We start from the raw sequence: 16,834 nt of genomic DNA on the forward strand, positions 1-16,834 counted from the left end.
TGCCCTGGCCATTGAGCCCTTCCTCTGTCTCCTCCGTCGGAGGATGACAGGTTTGGTGCTCCATGAGCCAGCGCAGAGGCTGGTCTTGTCAGCGTACGCCGACGACATGCTCCTCGTGGTCCAGGACCCGGCGACCTGGTGCAGTTGGAGGCCTGCCTGGCCGTCTACTCAGCAGCCTCCTCCGCCCGGGTCAACTGGGCCAAGAGCTCTGGCCTGATGGTAGGGGCCGGGTGGCGGGAGAGCTCCCTCCCACCCGCGCTTCAAGCCATCCAGTGGAGCGCGGGTCCGCTGCTTTATCTGGGCGTTTATCTTTCTGCCACCCATCCCTCCCCAGCAGAGAACTGGCAAGATTTAACGGACAGGGTGGTGCGGCGGCTCCAGAGTGGACGGGACTGCTCTGCTGCCTCTCCCTTCGGGGGAGGGCGCTGGTCCTCAATCAGCTGGTCCTGTCCATACTCTGGTACCGCCTCAACACCCTGGTCCCGACCCCGAGTTTCCTGGCCTACCTCCAGAAGATAGTTCTGGAGTTCTTTTGGCCAGGACTGCACTGGGTCTCTGCAGGGATTCTGAGTCTTCCCCTGGAGGAAGGGGGACAGGGCCTATGCTGCATCCGCAGCCAGGCCCACACCTTCCACCTCCAGGCCCTGCAGAGACTCCTTTATGGTGCAGGTAGTCCGGCGTGGAGCCACTTGGCGCACGCCTTCCTCTGCCACCTCCGAGGGCTCCGATACGACCGGCAGCTCTTTTTTTTTTTTCTCCAGCCGAGGGGTCTTCCGCGAGACCTCTCCGAGCTGCCGGTCTTCTACCAGGACCTCCTCCGGACCTGGAGGCTGGTCTCTGCCTCCAGGCCCCCTTTGGTCCCCAAGGGGGAGGATCTCCTCGCGGAGCCCCTGCTACACAACCCACAACTCGGTGTGCAGGTGGCGGAGACCCCCTCGGTGCGACGGAGGCTGGTCCTGGCGGGAGTCACCAAGATCGGAGACCTCCTGGACTACGCCCGGGGGGACTGGGTGGATCCCCACGCGCTGGCTCGGCGCATGGGGCTCTCCACCCTTCGTACCCCCTGGCGCATACTCCAGGAGGTGAGGGCAGCCTTGCCCCCCGCTGCTCACGCCTACCTCGTGCGGGTTCTGGGAGAGGGTACTCCCCGCCCACCCCTCAGCCCCGGCCCTCCGGCACTCTCCATCAGGCCCTGCGAGCCCGCTTGGCCCCCCCCCCCCTACGCACTAAGCCGGCTGCATGATTTGCAGCTGGTCCCCTTTTGAACCGCACCGAGAGACCAACTTTACACGCTCGTGCTCCACACCCTTCACTTCCCTGCCCTCGCGTCCCGCCCCGACACCAAATGGTGGGACCTGCTGCCACCTCTAGAGGGCGTATTCCACCTTGACCCCACGGCCCACCGGGGACATCAGTTGGCGGCTCCTGCATGGAGCCGTGAGCACAGGCGTGTTCTTGGCGCGGTTCACCCCCCCCGTCCCGACACCTGCCCCTTTTGCGGCATGAGGGAGACCCTGGCGTACGCGTACCTGGAGTGCGCCAGGCTGCAGCCCCTCTTCCGGCTCCTCCAGAACCTCCTGCTGAGGTTCTGCCTGCACTTTTCCCCGCACTTGTTTATTTACGCACACCCCGTCCGTGGCCCCACAAAGTCGCGGGACCTCCTCGTCAACCTCCTCCTGGCCCTGGCGAAAGTCGCCATCTTCAATACCAGGGAGGGGAGGTTGGCTGGGGAGGCGTCCTGCGACTGTGGGGGCCTATTTCCGTTTCCTTCTCCGTTCACATATCCGGGCAGAGTTCTTCTGGGCGGCGTCCACCAGCTCCATGGACATCTTCCGGGCGTGGTGGGCGCTGTCTGGGGTTCTCTGCTCGGTGTCCCCTTCCGGTTCCCTTCTTTTATACCTTTGACCCTCACGCCCTTTCCTGTTTTTTTACATTTGTTGTCCCAAGTAATTAGTTGCTCTCTAGGTCCGGTGGCTCCTCCCCTGGGGCTGTGGGAGGGGCCTTGAGCGGTGGCCGGGCTCACGCCCGCCCACCCACCCTAGTTTGCAAATTGAAAAAAAGTCCCACAGGCGGATAGCTTCTCTGCAGAGGGCTGAGGCGCGGCCCCCTGGCCTGTTGATGTAATATATGGCTGCAGTGTTGTCTGTCAGCACCTGTACCACCCCGCCCACAAGGACGCGGAGGAACACTCTGCATGCTAGGCGAATGGCCCGCAGTTTCTTCACATTGATATGCAGGCACCGCTCCTCTTTCAACCAGATCCCTTGTGTGCCAAGGTTGTGGGCCCCCTGCCCTATGTCCGAGGTGTCCAATATTAAGGTAATCGAGGGGACTAGTTCCTCAAACAGAACACCCTTCAACACTGCCCGGGGGGATCCTCTACCAGTCTAGGGAGGCTAGGATGGGTGGGGGGACTGTGACCACCCGATCCAGGGGGTGTCTGCTCAGGACATACACCGAGGCCAGCTATGCCTGAAGTGGTTGGAGCTTCAGCTGAGTGAGTCTCACCACATAGGTGCAGGCTGCCATGTGACTTAACAGCTGCAGGCTGTTGTCATGAGGCATTGGTGCAGATGGGAGATAATGGAGACCATCACCTCAAAGCATGGTTGGAGCAGGAAGGCTCAGGCCTGGGAAGTGTCTAGGGTTGCACCAATGAACTCTACGCACTGCACTGGATTTAATGTGGACTTTTGTTCGTCTATCAACAGGCCCAGCCTGCGGCAAGTGGTGGGGGTCACACTGCTCTGAACTTGGGCTCTGGCCTGCCAATCATCCAGGTATGGGAAAATTTGTACACCCTTTCGCCTCCGGTGCACAGCCACTAAACACCTTCGGGGCCAAAGATAGGCCAAAGGGCAATGCTGTGAATTGGTAGTGGGAGCCGGCCACCATGAAGCAAAGGAAGCGCTTGTGGCTGGGGAGGATGGCTATGTGGAAATATGCAACCTTGAGATCAAGGGCAGCATACCAGTCTCTTGGATCCAGGGAAGGGATTATGGAAGCTAGGGAGACCGTGTGAAAAACAAGGTTACTACCAGTAACTGCTGTTCTTCGAGATGTGTTGCTCATGTCCAGTCCATTATAGGTGAGTGCGTATTCAAATGTATTTAAACTAGTAAGTACCATTTTAAATATTATATTAAAGCTTATGATAATTGCATTGTATACCGGAGCACAGTAGAAATGTATACTTGAGAGAAGATACATGATATGTTAAGGGAAATGGTGTTTCCCTAAAATGTCCCTTCAAATAAAGCACTGCCCCTTATTTTTCATGTAGTTTTCCCTTATTTCCATCCAGTAAAGGTGGTCACCCTACTAAGAAGTTGCGAGCCTTATTTTGCCAAAGCTGGGCAGCTAGAGTTCGAAACACTAAGGAGTTAAAAAGCCTTTCTCAAAGGCAAAAACGGGGGCACTTGTCAGCAGCTGAGGGAGACGGGTTGACAAAGAGAAACTGCAGATGGAATCTGAGCAGTAGGTCCTTCCCACATCCAGGGAATGGTAAACCTGACAGGGCAAGATAGATGTGTACAGGCTGTTTTATTGTTTTTAAGCTGTCGTCTCTGAAATGCTTTTGTTCTAAATCAATAGTACTTTGCTTTAAGGAGGCTGTTTGGTCACTGATTACCACTGTCATTACTCCTAGAGGGAACAGAACTGCAGGCACTGAAGATAAGTCAGGACTGCTGAGGTAAATCACAATTGATATACAGGGGACTAAAACCCAGAGCTTAGTCTGAGAGTGGGAGAACTGTGTTATTCCATCCCAAAAGACAGGTGACTGCTGGAGACCTGACAGACCTAGAAGGGGCACACTCAGAAAAACCAGGACGCAGCAGGTGTCAGAAGTGTGTTAGCCTGGTAACTGTGACAGACACAAACCAGTGGGATAGTGTAATACCTGGTTCCAAACTATACAGGCAAGACAGACTAGCCCAGAGAGGTGGGGGAGTAGTGCCATCGCTAAAGGATTCCACAGACACCAGTGAGAGACACATTGTGACTGGAGAGGAACACGCACATGAATCTATAGGGGTGCAAGTCACAAGCTGTAGGGATGTAAATATACGTACAGGGTTTATAGTGCTGGCCTCTGGATCAAAAAAAGGAAATTGTGTGCACAGCGTTGAGGCAAAACATTGTTTCTCTAAACTTTGTCCCATTTTACCAGTTCTGTGTGGGTAGCTGAAGTCCTTTATTTTCATGTTTTTAGATTTTAATGTCTTTTTGGTCTCTAAGAGCTTGCTTCTTGCAACTGCAAGTTCTAAATCACACAAGAGGAGAGAATATTTTTAGATAATACAGATCCTTAAAAATATTTAGGCACCTGCCTGTCTCTTTACGTGCCTAAGTCTGCCATGTAGGTTCCATTGACCTTCTCAAAACCACCACTCGGCTGCCACTTAACCCCCATAAACGCCTATGTCCCCCCATTTCTGCCAGTCAGCATTTTCAAAGCCGCTGCTACCCAAAAGCTAATGAACTACTCCAAGCCCTAGCTCAGCCTGAGGCCTTGAAGCAGGAGTCTGAAAAGAAGCCACATGTAGGAAGGGGAACCCGGACTCCGTAGAGGCCTCCACCCAAGCCCTGAGAACGCTCTGGAGTGGTAAGGAAGCTGAGGCAGGGAGCCATGTAGCGGTGTGTTTATTATTTCCTTGAGCTCAGTGCAAAGTAAAGACTAATTGTGCTTAGAATCCTCTGCACAAAGCTGGGACCCTGGCGGCTGCAGCCTCCCAGCCGGTCCCTGCTCCCAACCATCATAAGTTTTGGGGGGGGGAAATGCCCCCCATACTCTGCCCATGTGATTAGGCCTCAACTGGAGTATTGTGTCCAGTTCCGGGTGCCACATTTCAGGAAAGATGTGGACAAATTGGAGAAAGTCCAGAGAAGAGCAACAAAAATGATGAAAGGTCTAGCAAACAAGACCTAGGAGGAAGGATAAGATTATGTCACGGAGTTCACAAAGAGACCTTTGTGACAATTTCTGTTTGCCCAGGGTTGACAGGGCCAGAGCTATCAGCTGGCAGGGGGCCCTGCAGCTCCCAGCCACTGGCCCTGGAGGTCCTAGCTGCCCTGGGCGGTGGGTGGACCCATATAGCTCCAGCCGCCAAGGGTGGCAGGGACACCAGGAGCTCCAAACCACCGGACCTTGAGTTCTGAGCCTGCGTGGGTGGCAGAGGGCTTTGCAGTTCCCAGCCACCGGCCCCAGGACTCCAAGCCACCATGGGCAGCTGGGGGACTCCAGAGCTCCGAGCTTCTGTGGGCAGTGAGGGACCCTGCAGCTCCCAGCCACCTGCCCTGGAGCTCCAAGCTGGTCACAGGTGGCGGAGAGACCTGGGGCTCCCTGATGCTGTAGGTGGTGGGGGAACCCCGGACTCCGAGCCACCCCAGGTTGGGGAGGGGGGGGGCACCACAGACCCAGAGCTCCCAGCCATGGCCCCGCAGCTCCAAGCTGCCATGGGCAGCAGAGGGCCCCGGAGCTGTCAGCTGCAGTACTGGTGGGTGCTGGACCCCTCGCACCTGCCCCAGATGGCCTTGGACTCTCATCCCCCCAGTTAGCCTCATTTTGTCAGTTATTTTTAATACAAGTCAGGGACAGGTCACAGGCTTCTGTGAATTTTTGTTTATTGCCTGTGACCTGTCCCTGATTTGTACTAAAAATAACCATGACAAAATCTTAGTTTTACCTGTGAGGGAAGATTGAAAAAAACTGAGTTTGTTTAGGGGGAAACATGTTAACAGATTTTAAGTACATAAAAGGTTGTTACAAGGAGGAGGGAGAAAAATTATTCTCCTTAACCTCTGAGGATAGGACAAGAAGTAATGGGCTTAAATTGCAGCAGGGCGGTTTATGTTGAAAATCTTCCTAACTGTCAGGTAGTTAAGCACTGGAATAAATTGCCTAGAGAGGTAATGGAATCTTTGTCATTTGAGATTTTAAAGAGCAGGTTAGACTGTCAGGGATGGTCTAGATCACTGGTTCCCAACCTTTTTGGCGCGAGGGCCACAAATATCATTTTTACAACCCTGAAGGGCAACCAGTCTATCAACTTATAAAAACATGTATTGAGGTATACAGTGTCTATACACCATTAAGGACTACAGATCACTACATATTTAAAGTAAACATTTATTTAGTGCAAAGCAAATTAAAAACAGTTACTAAGTTATAACATATATCCATTTCATGCAACTCACATCTAATGGTCTGTGGCTGAAGACCAGCTGCTAACTTGTCGATGTCTGGCTTCAGGTTAGTGGTCGCCAGTAACATCAGACCACTCAAATTTTCTGTTTTTGATCAGTTTCATTGCAGAAAATGCTTGCTCGCACCGGTAGGTACACCTAAACATAACGCTGAGTGAAGGAATGCAGCTGTCCCAATTCAGTCACTGGAAGCATTCGGCAAAATGAAATCATATCTGCCGCAGTGGTCAGGGCTGGAAGTTCAGGAAATCGGCCCTTTAGAGCAGTGTTGCACATCAGATCTATTGATTTCCAGTTGCAGTTTCTCCTGTAGTGACCTGATCTTGTCGTTGGGAAACATAAATGGATTTCTAAGGAGAGCCACGTTGTTCTCCTCCGTGTCAAACTGACTAAATCGGGACTGAAACATTTCCAACAGTGCTTCAACTTTACTCTTATACTTGTCCGTGTCAATTCCATTGTCCACTGAGCTTTATCTCAGATGCTCAAAATTCTCAAGCTTTCTGTAAGCTAGCTGACCAATAAAAAGTTGCAGCTCCATTTTAAAGGAAGCAACATCATTACATATATTTGTGAAGAGTTTGTTGCTTTTCTGAAGCTTCAGATTCAAAGTACTGAGGTGAGCAGTAATATCGACTAAGAATGCCAAGTCATTCAGCCAGTCACTGTCTGCAAGACATGCACATTCCATAGGCAACTCATTGATTTCTGCCAGAAACTGAAGCACACAATTCTTACCTTCCCAGAAGCAAGAAAGAACTTTACCTTTTGACAGTCATCGGACCTCCCCTCCCACTGGCTCCAGCAGGGACCGCAGCACCTCGGGACCCAGGTCAAACGCCAGAGCTGTCTGAGATGGCCAATCAGGGCGACCACCCGGGGCCCCGCTTTTGGGGGCCCCACGCTTTGCGCCAGGACCAGTCGGGAGGCGGGCAGCTGCAGTCTGCCTCCTGGCTGCACGCTGGGACCGGAGGGGAGGCGGGTGGCTGCTGCCAGGGTCCTGGCTTTGCCCTAGGACTGGCCAGGAGGCAGGTGGCTTAGCCTGCCAACAGGGTCCCAGCTATGCACCAGGACTGAGCGGATGGCTGGCAGCTGCAGCCCGCCTCCCAGCCAGCGGGAGAGGAGTGCGGGCCATTTTGAAAGCCCCTGCGGGCCACTTTTGGCCCATGGGCCAGAGATTGGTAACTAATGGTCTAGATAATACTTAGATCTGCCTTGACCCCTCAAGGGCCGTCCAGTCCTACACTTCTATGAATCTATGTATCAGGTGGATGTTACGTAAGAAAAATACTAAAGTCCCACATAGCATGTGTGTCAATGAATAAAAAAAAGAGAACCAGAAAGGCCAGAAGTAGACCAATATGGCAAGCTTCGAGAGGCTATTCATACCAAACAGGAATCCTCCAAAATCTGAAAATTTGACCATGCTGAAGCCAATAAACAGTAGCATAAGTAAGAGGGAAATCAGAAAGGCCAAACTGAAAGCCTGTGAAAGAAGTAGTGGGTCTACTATATCACCGGGGGTAAGGGCGCAATTAAGCAAGATCAGGAGATTGCTGAAAAGCTAATGATTTCTTTGCATCAGGCTTCGCTGGAGAGCATGTTGGGGATCTACTCTCTTCTGCTAATAAAGCTGAGATACTCTCAGAGACTGATGTGCTGGAGCAAATGGCTAATGTTACCAAGCCCAGATAGCACATCCAAGAGTTCTGAAAGAGCTCAAGTATGAAATGATTGAGCTGCTAACACAAATATGCCATCTGTCATTTAAAACAGCTACTATTCCAGAGGCTTGCAGAGTAGCAAATGTTGGTCCTATGTTTTAAAATGATTCTAGCGGTGATCTGGGGAATGGCAAATCAGTAAGGAATACATCTGTACCTGCCAAATTGATTGAAAGAATAATTAAAACTAGAATAATAAAACACCTGGAAGATCGTGATATGATAGGTTCTAACCAGCATGGTGTCTGCGAAGGAAAATCAAGTCTCATTAATAGCTTAGAATTCCTTGAACTTGTCAATAAATAGTGGATAAAGAAGAACCAGGCGAGATAATATATTTACACTTTCAAAAGACATTGACAATACCCCTCCTAATCGGATACAAAAGACACCTACAAGTCATGGAGTGAAAGGCAAAGTATTGTTATGGATCAAAAAGGGAGTAGGAGACAAAACACAAGGAATTAAATGGTCAATTTTCATCACAGCAAAAATTAACAGCCAGGAAGGGAGGCCCTTAAGTAAGTTCCATACTAGTGCCAGTGCTGTTTAATGTATTAATGAGCTAGCAAAGTTGAGCAGTGAGGTAGAAAAATTTGCAGCTGACTCAAAGTAATGAACAATGGAGGGAAATATATAAACTACTCAGACACCTTACAGGGTTCTAAATTAACTAGCAACTCAGGAAAGAGATCATGGCATCAAAGTACACAAAGACCTCTGCTCAGTGTGCAGCCGAGGTCAGCAAAGCAAACACGTTATTGCATGGGATGGTGAATAATATAAAACTATTATAATGCCATACTATAAATCAAGACAGCCTTCTCTGGAATATTGTGTACAGTACAGGTCACCCCCCCCCCCCCAATCTCAAAAAGTGTATTGCAGAATTAGAGGGGTGCAAAGCTGGGTAACAAGAATAATTAGCAGTCTGGTCATTCACTCACAAAGAGCGAGACTGAAAAGACAGGCCTTGTTTAACCGTAGCAGGGTGAGTAATAGGGGATGTGACAAAAGTGCATAAAAGACTGCTCTGAAGAAGGTAGCGTGGGTTGATCAACATGAATATTTAGGTGGAGAGCCACAAAAGGCCTTAGGTGTCACAATGCTGGAAGTCGACTAGAAAATCACTGGCCTGAACTGAACTGAACACACAACTGAAGCCACAAAACCTGAGGTAAGCACCCAGCTCGCAGCCAGGAGCCAGGCTCCAGCTGCCTGCATCTTGCCCAGGCCTGGCTTGCAGCCAGGAGCCGAGAACCAGCCACCCTGGGCTCGCAGCAGCTGGGGCCCTGCTTCCAGCTACTTTTTTAAATCAATCAATTTCCTTGCTCCGGTGGAGCAGTGAACTTGACAAGCACAGCAGCCCCTCCACGCGCTAAGGGGAGGCTGTATTTACACTGCGTCACCTTAGCTCTGCTGACAAAAGCCCTACGCCTCTCGTCGAGGTGGTTTTATTTTGTCGAACAAACGGCAGCTTTGTCAGTGGCAGGGGTTGTGGGTTGGGTGATTGCAGCGTACACAAGCACGGTTTCGTCAACAAAAGCCGACTTTTGTTGACAATGCTCTCTAGTGTAGACTGGGCCTTGGTGACAAGCTGCCTAAACTAGCCAATGAAAGATGCTGCGAAGAGGGGTGTGTCTTAAGTCCCTCCCACCTTCTGGCATGAGACACCTAAAGCCAGGCTGCAGGGTGGCGCCTATCTCCATTAGCCAGAAACCCCTCTTCTGGAGCCAGGCAGCTTAGGCACCTAAGCATTTTCTTGCAAGAACACGTTAGGAGTCTGCCTTACGCCGCACAAACGAGCTGGAGAAGGAGGCTATGGTGGCACCCACCTTTTAGCTCAGTAGTCAGGGCGCACACCCAGGATGTGGGAGACCCAGATTGAGTTTCCTGCTCTCCCTGATGGGGAGGCTGGATTTGAACAGAGGGCTCACCCACGAGTGGGCGCTAAAAGCTGAGGTGTAGGTGCTTAAGTCCCTGTGTGTTGCCGAGCTTTAGTGCAGATTTAGGTATGCAACATTTCCCTTCCAGGTCATTGTTTTTCTTCTAAAAAGTGAGTCAATTAGCAAAAAATGATCAGCCTGGAATTTCATTTAAAATGTTGCTATTGGCTAACAATAAAACCAACACCATGGAGTGCCTGAAACGAAACTTCTGAGCAGTCCAGTGAGAATATTTAGCACAGTGGATCAAGGCACTGCTGCCCCGCCCTCCCCCCCCCCCCACGGCTATCGGGCTGAAAATGTGGTTGCTGGTCCTGTATCATTGACATGTTGGCAATACGGCTCCTGAGATATGGGGCGCATGCTGTTAACAGTATCCCACTTACTGAGGCATAAAGCACAAAACCTTGAGTGTCTCCAGGGTGAAGGGGAAGCCTGTATTTATTCCAGAAATGACTGGGTAGGTAAAAAGCCTAAACACTGCAAATGCAAATTATTAGATTTTGACTCATTATGTTTAAATTGGCACACAGCAAGGCAATTTGTCACCAGCAGAGAAAACATTTTGTGCTTAAACAGTTATTCTCCAATGAGAATCCTCATCTCCCCATGCCCCTAGGCAGGGCTATGCAAGCAAAGTGATTTTTAAAAGGTCTCGTGTACGTTTTTTATAAACGTAAGGGCCAGCAGGGCCAGTCTTATGGGTGGGTGGCGTGTGCGACTGCCCAGGGCGCCATGGTTGGGGGCACCTTGCTCAAAAGGCAAGGAGTGGGGCAGGCCTGGGGTACAAGGCCATGGAAGGGAAGGGGGGCAGTTGGGGGGGGGGGACATGGCAGCAGAGCTTGGGGGCAATGGGGAGCCCAGAGAAGCAGCAGGGGCCAGAGGCAATTTCCTAGAGTCACGTGTCTACCACAGCCACTCCCTCCTTCGTCTACATCAGTCTACCATTGGACTGATTCATGTACAAATAGACATGCTTGGAGATGTTTGGGTTTTTTTCCCCACAGAAAACCAAAACAAAAGCACCTCTTAAGACATACTTTTAATGTGTTGTTTGTCAACGTCAGTCTGAACAGTAGTTTATGAAGCCTTCGGTATTAACAATACATTATGGAAGAAGAATATGTAAGAGTGTGTTGCTATTGCATAGTTAAACAGCAGTGTAACTGTTTTACTTCCAAGCTGTTAGGAAGATGTTGAAGTAGAACAGAGCAACCTTAATGAACATTATTAAAGTTTTTTTCTGTGACTATTATACTGGGAGAGGCTATGCATTGATTTTAGGTTCACTTTCAAGTTCACAGTTTCCAGAATAGTTTCATCTATCAACATCAATAGTAGGTCTCTGCTTGATTTTTCTGACTGCAATATGTATCACTTGAAAAGCTGAAAACCAGTTTGTGGCAGGATTTGATCTCTTCCCCAAATACTGAACAAAGAAAGGCACAAGATTTCAATGTTTCTTAATTGTTCCATAGTTGGATCAGTTTTTGCTGATAAGGTAAAAGCTGATCAGTGTAGGGTAGCTGGTTAACCCTAAGCAATACTAAGATGAAGCCTTGTGCAGTAATTCATAATGCACAATTTATAAGTTTTTGCATTGCTAATAGAAGCAGCTTGGCTAACTCTTCAAATAATAAAGCAGCGGTACCACTCCAAACATATTCTATTCTCTCTATGTAACTGTGACTGACAGTCGTAACACACCATTCAAATGAGTAAATATTTTGACTGTTTTGGATCTGCTGGCAACCGCTTTCAAACAGTTTAACAATCATGGCAGCTCGCTGTAAAAGGATTACTATTCTGCTTTCTTTTAATGTGAAGTTAGACCACATTATTGGTCATACTTTTTAATTTATCTTTGATGCATATGGCCTTAAATTGTGGTTTCCCCATATGACCTGCAGAAGAAATATATAGTACCATCAAGAGTGAGTTGATGAGAAACACTTAAGGGATGATAGTGACAAACTGATTGTGTAGAAGATTAATTTTTGTGTGTGTCAGTATTGCAGACAAAGGAATTAAGTGAAATTGGAATGCTGGCCCTGTGTAACTATTCAGAAACAAGTTAGCCCAAATCCTGTAACACAGTCAAAATCCATAACTAATACTGTCAGAAACTGTGAATAAGATTCACAAAGTTACTCTTCCATTATTTGTTTTTGCAGAGTCCAACAGAAACCATGAGATCTTTCATTCATTTTATAAGCTTTCTACCTGAAAGTTTCAGTAGTTTGTAAGCCTGCCCAAAAAACAAGGCAGAAGTTTTCAGCGTTCTATTTACTGGTACTTGATGTGATCCATTGGGTACGTCTTCACTGCAATAAAAAAACAGTAGCATGGAGTCTCAGAACCCAGGTCTTGCAGTGCTAAAAACTGCATGTACATGTTCAGGCTCAGGGATTTCATAGTGGGGAGTCTCAGAGCCCAGGCTCCAGCCCAAGCCTGAGTCAACTGATCTGGACCAGCCGCAGCTGTACTGCACGTCTTTTATTACAGCATAGACTGTACCCATTATGGTTAGAGTGAAAAAACAAGGTTACTTACCAGTACCTGATGTTCTTCGAGATGTGTTGCTCATGTCATTCCACTATAGGTGAGTGCACGGCTCTGTGCACGGTTCCAGGCTGACGCGAGTAGGTCCAGTTGGGGAACACCCCACCTCTGGAAGATCATAGTTACTACCTCCGGGTGCAACGACCAGTCACAGCGGGGTAGAAACAACCTGCTGAGGCAATCCGCCTCGTCGTTCCTCATGCCCGGGAGGTGAGAGGCAGTCAAGTGGAAATCGTGCCTCAACTTGTTTAGGAAGGGGCGGGGCGCATCCAGGAGAGCAGTTGGGGAGACACCCTCAGGCGCACCATCAAAACTGTCTCTTCCAGTTGCTCGATCCCTTGGGGGGCCCCTGCTGGGGGGCTGACGAGCTGGGGGGCTGACTCCTCCTTCTAAACCCCCTATTCTGTCCCTACTTCTATAGGGCTAAAAGGGCCTAGGCGGAGGCCTTAACTGCTGCTGCGCCTGGGGCCGTGACTGACACCTGGAAGCCTGGGGCATGTACAGCTTTGCATTGGTCTGGTCAGAGAATAGGGCCGACCCATCAAAGGGGAGGTCCTGAATCGATTGCTGCACCTCCTGGGACAGGCCCGAGGATTGCAGCCACAAGCACCTTCTCATTGAGATGGCGGAAGCTATAGCCCTACCCGCTGAGTCAGCAGCGTCACTGCCCTAGCCACCATGGTTCCTTCCTCCACGATGGTGGTAAAGTCTGCAGCCTGGTCCTGGGGCAGGGCCTCAGCAAACCGCCTGAGGGAGTCCCACAAGTTAAAATTATATCTACCCTGGAGGGCCTGATGGTTGGCAATCCTGAACTGCAGGCTTGCCGTGGAATAAACCTTTCTCCCAAACAAATCCAGCTTTTGTTGTCTTTGTTCTTGGGAGTGGATCCTGGCTGACTTTGCCTGTCATGCTGGTTGGCCGCGTCTACCACCAGGTTTCCCAGGGCAGAGTGAGTGAACAGATACTCGAACCCTTTGGCCAGGACATAATACTTTTTCTCGGCCACCTTTGACGTAGGGGCAACAGAGGAAGGGGTTTGCTACAGGGCCTTTATGATTTTGAGGACCCTTTCGTGAACTGAAAGGGCCACTCTCACTAGGGCAGCCGCCGTCAGCACATTGAAGAGGGTACCATCGGGCTCTGCCAACTTCTTCTGAAATCCTCCAGTGGCGCCATGTGGTCCCGGGACACTGCCTCGTCCAGTGAGGAGGAAGAGGACTGCCGAGGTGCGTCCTGTAGGAACTCCCCCTCTTGACAAAGGGTTGCATCTGTTGAGGGTCCCTCCATGGGATCCGACTCCTCATCGAGGAGTGGTGTCTACAGGCCTCCTGCTGTGCTGGAGGCATGGACTCTACCCCTGATGACAAGATGGATTGGGGCCCTGGCCCCATCTGGATACCCCATGGGGCCCAATAAGGCCATTGTTGCAGCCATTGACCCTGGGGCCAACCCAGGGCTGACTGCGCCACAGGCTGTGATGCTTTGTGGGGGTGTTGGCCCTCCCAACAACTGTACCCCCTGGGAGACCCCGAGCCACTGGGCTGGCGGTGCTGTGTACGTCCTCGGTCCCGGGTGCCCTTTCATGCCAGGGACTGCCCTCTTGACGTCTCCGACCTGGAGGATGACGAGGACCGCCTCCATCATCACGAGTGGTGCTGACGACTGGAGGTGTGCGCCAAAGAGCTAGAGGTACCGGAGCGCCATCTCGGTACCGATGACTTCCAGTGCCGTTTGCCTTTCAGTGACCGAGACCGGCACCGCTCTGAACTCCACGGTGCCAAGCCAGACTCCGGTGACTGGGTTCCATGTCGTGGACTGCACGGTGCCAGGTCCTCCGATGGCGACCAGGTTCTGCGCCGCCTCAGTGCAGGCAAACTCCTCGGTGCCGGGGATCTGGAGTGGGAGCTGTCCGAGCGCCGCCTGGCAGACCTTGACCGGTGCTGCCTCCTGGCCTGCACTGTTTCTGATGCTGGGGATTGATGTCGGCGCCGAGAGGGAGACTCCTCATCCTGAGTCAAAGCAGGCCAGCTTGACAACGCCAACCTGGAATGACTGCTGGGGGAGCGTCTTCGCTCTACCTCCTGGTGGCCGTCCAGCGGGAGATCTTCCTCCCCATACCAGGGATCTCCACCATCCTACAGGGGGACCCAACGTGGGTTTCCCCCATGACATCGGCCCCTTCTGCCTCAGCGGAGGGGGGTGCATAGGCGGCGTAGGCAAGGCCAACAAGGCTCTTGCCACCTGAAAAACCTCCGGTGTTGATGGCGTTGGCAGGGGCGCTCTCCCACTCCCAGGAGTCAGGGGAGGCTCCCCGACCGGAGATGCAGGCACCGGAGAAAGAGTCTCAATGGGCCAAGTTCGGTGCATCTTTGTACTCGACCCTGTCCGTACCGATGGTGCAAGGGAGTGTCCGCGCTCTGCGCACGCCTTCTTCCTCCTCGGTGCCAATGATGTTGCGCAGTTCCCAGTTGAGGCCTGTGCTGGCGGTGCACTCTGCACCGACGTCACGCTCGGTGCCGAGGTGGAGCAGGCTGGCTCGGATGCCGGGTGGAGCGCTGCCTCCATTAGCAGGGCTTTTAAGCAGATTTCTCGGTCCTTCTGAGTCCTTGGTTTAAAAGCCCTGCAGATCTTGCACTTAGCTTTTCTGTGTGCCTCCCCAAGCACTTAAGACAGTGGTCGTGGGGGGTCGCTAAGCAGGAAGGCCTTCCCACAGGGGGCACACAGCTTGAATCCTGGCAACCGGGGCCCAGTCACTCTAAGTCCCTGCAGGGACTTGCCTTATCTCTAACTACACTTAACAACACTTAACTAACTAAACTACTTAGAATAACAAACAAATTCAAAGAAGGGGAATAGTACTTGCTGAGAGAAAGGCTTGTTCCATCAACCGTCAGGGGTGGAAAGAAGGAACTGAGGGGGTGTAGGGCTGGCAGCGCCTCATATACCGTGGTATGTGCGCAGGGCTCCAGGGGGTCGGCCCTACAGGACCTGCTAAGAGGAAAAAAGTTCCGGGAACCGTGCACGGAGGCGTGCACTCACCTATAGTGGAATGGACATGAGCAATCACTCGAAGAACTCAGCATTACTTCAATGCCCAAATGAAGAAAACTCCAGAACAGCCTGAGCTGACTAAAAACATGGAGAAAGCTTGAAGCACAAAAACTACTGCTCAGGGTTTGTCTGAGTACCCTATTTATCCTTATTGCTGACATTACAGCCATCTCTTTTTTCCCTAGCACACTTATCTTTATTCAATTTCTTTTGCTTTCTTCCTGATGGTAATCATGCAAATCAAGTTTAAGAACAAAACTTAAATTCAATCTCCATTTAAAAATATAAAGTGCTAACATTTTAAAAATGATGCTTTCAACTATTGCCCCCGGGACTAAAAATCAGAAGTAAGGTGACTGGAGCCTGAATTGTCTTAGCTCTGGAAGACATCTTCCCACTGAGAGACCTATGACCAATCAATATCTATTTCTGACCCCATAAATGCTATTTTTTAATTAATAAATAACAGTTTCACACTGCAGATATGTAATTAAATATTTTAAAATATACAACATTTATAGCTCTCCCCTTCACCTCAAACATTATCAGTATCCATCAAAATACAGAGCCAAAACTGAATAAAATCAATAGGGGCAGGAGGAGCATTATTTGTATATTCTCAGACATTGCCAGACCAGGTATTAGCCATAAGAGTACTAGAATGGCAGCTTTCAATGCTACATTTCCAGAGATAGTGATGATGGATGGAAGACTAAGGCCTTGTCTACACTAGAAAGTTTTGTTGACACAAGTTTTGTCGGCACTCAGTCACTGCTGTAATTAAACCGCTATTGCGTGTCTTCACTGTCTCCTTCTGTCAGCGAAGCACATTCACACTATCAGCTCTTTTGTTGACACAAGGAGCAGTGCACTGTGGGTAGCCATCCCACTGTGCAACTGCAGGCAGAGTGCTTTGGGAAGGGTTTGCAATGCCTCACGGGACAGGCACAGTGTCACATGATTAAGGTTTCTGTTTGAATCCCATCATTCCATGGGCATCCTACTAGTTTGTCAGCTGCTTTTAAACTGTCCTGTCAGCCAAACTGACACTGCTGAACACAAACACAAGAAGCCCACAGAAGTGGGGGATGAGGAGGGAGAGTGTATGAGAGAGAGAGAGACAGACAGTGTGTGCTGGGGGACAGTGAGTGTGTCCGCACATATCACTGTCTCTAAGTTCAGAAAGCAGCAGCTGGAAGCAACCAATCCTGAGGCAGAAGCTGCTGCACGGACAGCTCATCGCTGGTGTCCCTGTCCCCCCACCCCAGCTCAGCAGAGATCCGTCTGGTACACCATGGGGCAGGGAGGGGGACACAACTCCCACCTCCGCCCCGGCTCTGC

Source organism: Emydura macquarii, unplaced genomic scaffold (genome assembly GCF_026122565.2).
Source record: "Emydura macquarii macquarii isolate MOO-44397 ecotype Brisbane River unplaced genomic scaffold, CSIRO-AGI_Emac_v2 contig_2636, whole genome shotgun sequence".
NCBI classification, from domain to species: domain Eukaryota; kingdom Metazoa; phylum Chordata; order Testudines; family Chelidae; genus Emydura; species Emydura macquarii.